Consider the following 3,463-nt stretch of genomic DNA (forward strand, 5'->3'; position numbering starts at 1 on the left):
CAAGGATAAGGTGTTGGAGTGATGGCTGCTGGAAATGGGGCCTGTCTAGATTTTATCAAAAATGACTTTTTTCAAATAGTGATGGTGCTGTTTTTTACATCAGTAATGTCCTGACTATACTTTGTGATCAGATGAATGCCACTTTGGTGAATTAAAGTAACAATTTACTTCCAAAACAGCTAAATCTGTACATTATTCCAAACTTTTGGTCGCCAGTGTAGGTCTGAACACTGTCAATTTATGTATTGTTTTGTTTCAGACAAGAATCACAGTTATAACAGAACAGTATCTAAGAAAACATTTATTAACATTAATGATTTTGCATGAAGCCATTGAGTGAGAGCAAGCCCATATAAATCAGTTTAAAAAACAAACTGTCCGTGTAATGGCACATATTCTCAGTCATCAGGCACCAGTACACTGGTCAAATGCATCAGCATCTACATTTACATTAGACAACATTACATATAGTTATCTCACTCCCCAAATTTCAGCTGCCTTTCCTTCTGCTGTCCATGGAGCTCCCGAGCCCTATTTTTCAGCTCTTCTGCTTTCTGATCATCCTTATCCGTCTCATCGCCCAGTTTGTACATTCGGCTGGCATTGGAGCAGGCTCATACGTGTCCCAGCTCACAGGCTTGCAAGGCATATTTTAGAACCAACGGCATGTTTTTGTCCACCCCTTGAGATCCCTGGATGAAAAGGGTGCTCAGGTGGAAACAGCTGGAGGAGAAGCCTCCCTCACATGCCTTCTCATAATAATGATGAGCCAATGATGGGTCTGTGCCCCCCTCTATGGCTCTCCCATCATGGGCGAGCAGAGCTACATTGTGGCAGGTGTCCACAGACTTCTTCCCTTTGGCATTACAAGCCTTCATAAAACATGAGTACGCTGTATTTAGACACTCTGTCACGCCACCTGATGTGAAAAGATGATGTCAGTTGTTAACAGATCAGCTTATCAATATCAAAGCAGTGCACGGTCACTTCATATTACTCTTTTCAAATTGCTACAAAACAGGCTTTTAAGGTAAATCTTATGTAACCTGACAAAAACATGTCTGGGTCATAGGTCAGTACTTATGAAAAAAAAAAAATAAGAAATTATGTTTAGCATAAAAAAATAAAAATAAAAATGTACTCTATGTTTAAATTCATTTCAATTAAGCAAATTCTCATTAATGCAATGCAATGCAAAAAAAATAAATAAAAAAAAAAAAAATAAATCTCATTCTCATTATTGTAATGTGACAAAAATAATTCGATATTATTAGATAGTATTAAGCATTTAAACATAACGGTATGATTGGCTGTACAGCCTCATTTGTGCTGATAAAAAATAAATTGATAGTTTAATTAGTTTTAACTTTTTGTTAAACTTTTAGCTAAAGGAAATATAATACTAAATAAAGCTTTTAACTAAATAAAACATAATTAAGGGGTATTTGTGTTTAATAGTCATGGGGAAAAAATTAATTATGCAAAATACTTCAAGGTCCAAAAAATATGTTAATTTTTAATAAAATTATGATTATACCACACAATTTAAAATTATAATATTGAATTAAAATACATACATACACACACACACAAATATATACATCGATCAGCCACAACATTAAAACCACCTGCCTAATATTGTGTAGGTACCCTCGTGCCGCCAAAACAGCACCAACACACATTTTCACCCACAACAGTCTCTAGAATTTACTCCGAATGGTGCCAAAAACAAAAAACATCAGTGAGAGACAGTTCTGTGGATGGAAATGCCTTGTTGATGTGAGAGGTCAACAGAGAATGACCAGACTGGTTTGAACTGACGAAGTCTACGGTAACTCAGATAACCGCTCTGTACAATTGAGGAGAGAAGAATATCATCTCAGAATGCTATTCTGAGATGTGGGTTGGTGCTGTTTTGGCGGCACGAGGGGACCTAAACAATATTAGGCAGGTGGTTTTAATGTTGTGGCTGATCGGTGTATATATGTATATATGTGTGTGTGTGTGTGTGTGAGTGTGTGTGTGACAGAAATATTTTACTATAGAATATAATATAACATAATATACTGTAATATAATATAATGTTAATATTATATACTGTAATATTATATATTAAATATAATAATATAATAGCTATACAGGTTGGCTGGGTTCCAAAAAAACTAAAGTGTAAATGTAAAAGGGACCAAGACTAACATTGACTAAAAAGAGAGACGCATTTTTAGTTTTTGTACATATTTTGCTGTATAAAGTGCAACATTTTACATTTAAGTTTTTTTTAAAGCCTTAAAGTAAATTATACATCCCTATTTTATTATATAATTATGAATAAATGACTTCTTAAGGTGTATGAAGCACATATACACCTTAAGAGATATGACAGTTTGTATGACAAATAATCATCATAATCGCAATTATTTGTTTGACAATTAATCGTCGGTCAAATTTCATAATGCTGTCTAAATATACGGTATGTTTTGTAATTGTGTGGTCTCTACTGTGACACTCATAACACTTTCAATAATCAATCATTTCGGTAATAATGACTAATTTCATTAAGTCAAGGACTGGCTTTACCTTTGCCAGTGACATGATAAGCCCCAAGCTTATAGCAGCTCTGTCCATGTCCATTCACCTCGCAGTTCTGCAGGAGCAGCTGAGCAGTGGACTCATAGTTCTTCTTCACACCATCCAAGTAATCTGCCAACCTCTGACACCCTAGTACATACATCAACCGGTTCATAAGGAAACAGGATAAGACACAAAAAGTCGCAATGAATGCAGTAGTGAGAATTTAAGTCAGAAAATAGATCCGAAATTTCAGTTCAGCACCTCCACGATGGGACAGCGCTCAAACAACCTACCTGCAGGATCTTTACCCGGTAACACTGATAACTGTATTCCACTCCTAAGTTATCCAAAAAGTGCTTGACCTCCTTTTCGTCCTCAAAGCTGATTAAGCCAGCCATTTGTTAAGACACTTACATACGCAGCGTTTGGGTCTCACGTCTAGCAACTTTGGACCTTGATCGGTGACTAGATGTGCAAGAACGTGTTGAAGAATTACCTTAAAAAAACGAAGAATCAACGCATCCGTTGGTTTCAGAAACGAATAAAGTCCAAAACATAGAGATCTGTTTAGTTCAAGTTAGACATGCGTTAATTTGAAACAACAAAAAGGACTGGTGTTCTACACGCGCAAATGCCGGACAAAGGGATAGTTCACCCAAACATTAAAATTATCACATCATTTACTCACCCTCATGCCATTCTAGATGTGAATTACTTTCTTTCTTTTGCAGAATACAAAAGAATATTTTTAGAAGAATATTTCTGCTCTGTAGGTCCATAAAATGCAACCGAATGGTGGCCAGAAATTTGAAGCTCCAAAAAGCACATAAAGGCAGCATAAAAGTAATCAATAAGGCTCCAGTGGTTAAATCTATCTCTTCAGAAGCGACAT

General features: G+C 35.9%; 1 pseudogene; it reads right to left on the bottom strand.

Annotated features, from left to right (window-relative positions):
- Positions 1–400: 400 nt before the first annotated feature.
- On the bottom strand, positions 401–2,969 carry LOC127415999 (cytochrome c oxidase assembly factor 7-like; annotated as a pseudogene).
- Positions 2,970–3,463: the final 494 nt, after the last annotated feature.

This window comes from Myxocyprinus asiaticus, chromosome 25 (genome assembly GCF_019703515.2).
Source record: "Myxocyprinus asiaticus isolate MX2 ecotype Aquarium Trade chromosome 25, UBuf_Myxa_2, whole genome shotgun sequence".
Classification (NCBI taxonomy): domain Eukaryota; kingdom Metazoa; phylum Chordata; class Actinopteri; order Cypriniformes; family Catostomidae; genus Myxocyprinus; species Myxocyprinus asiaticus.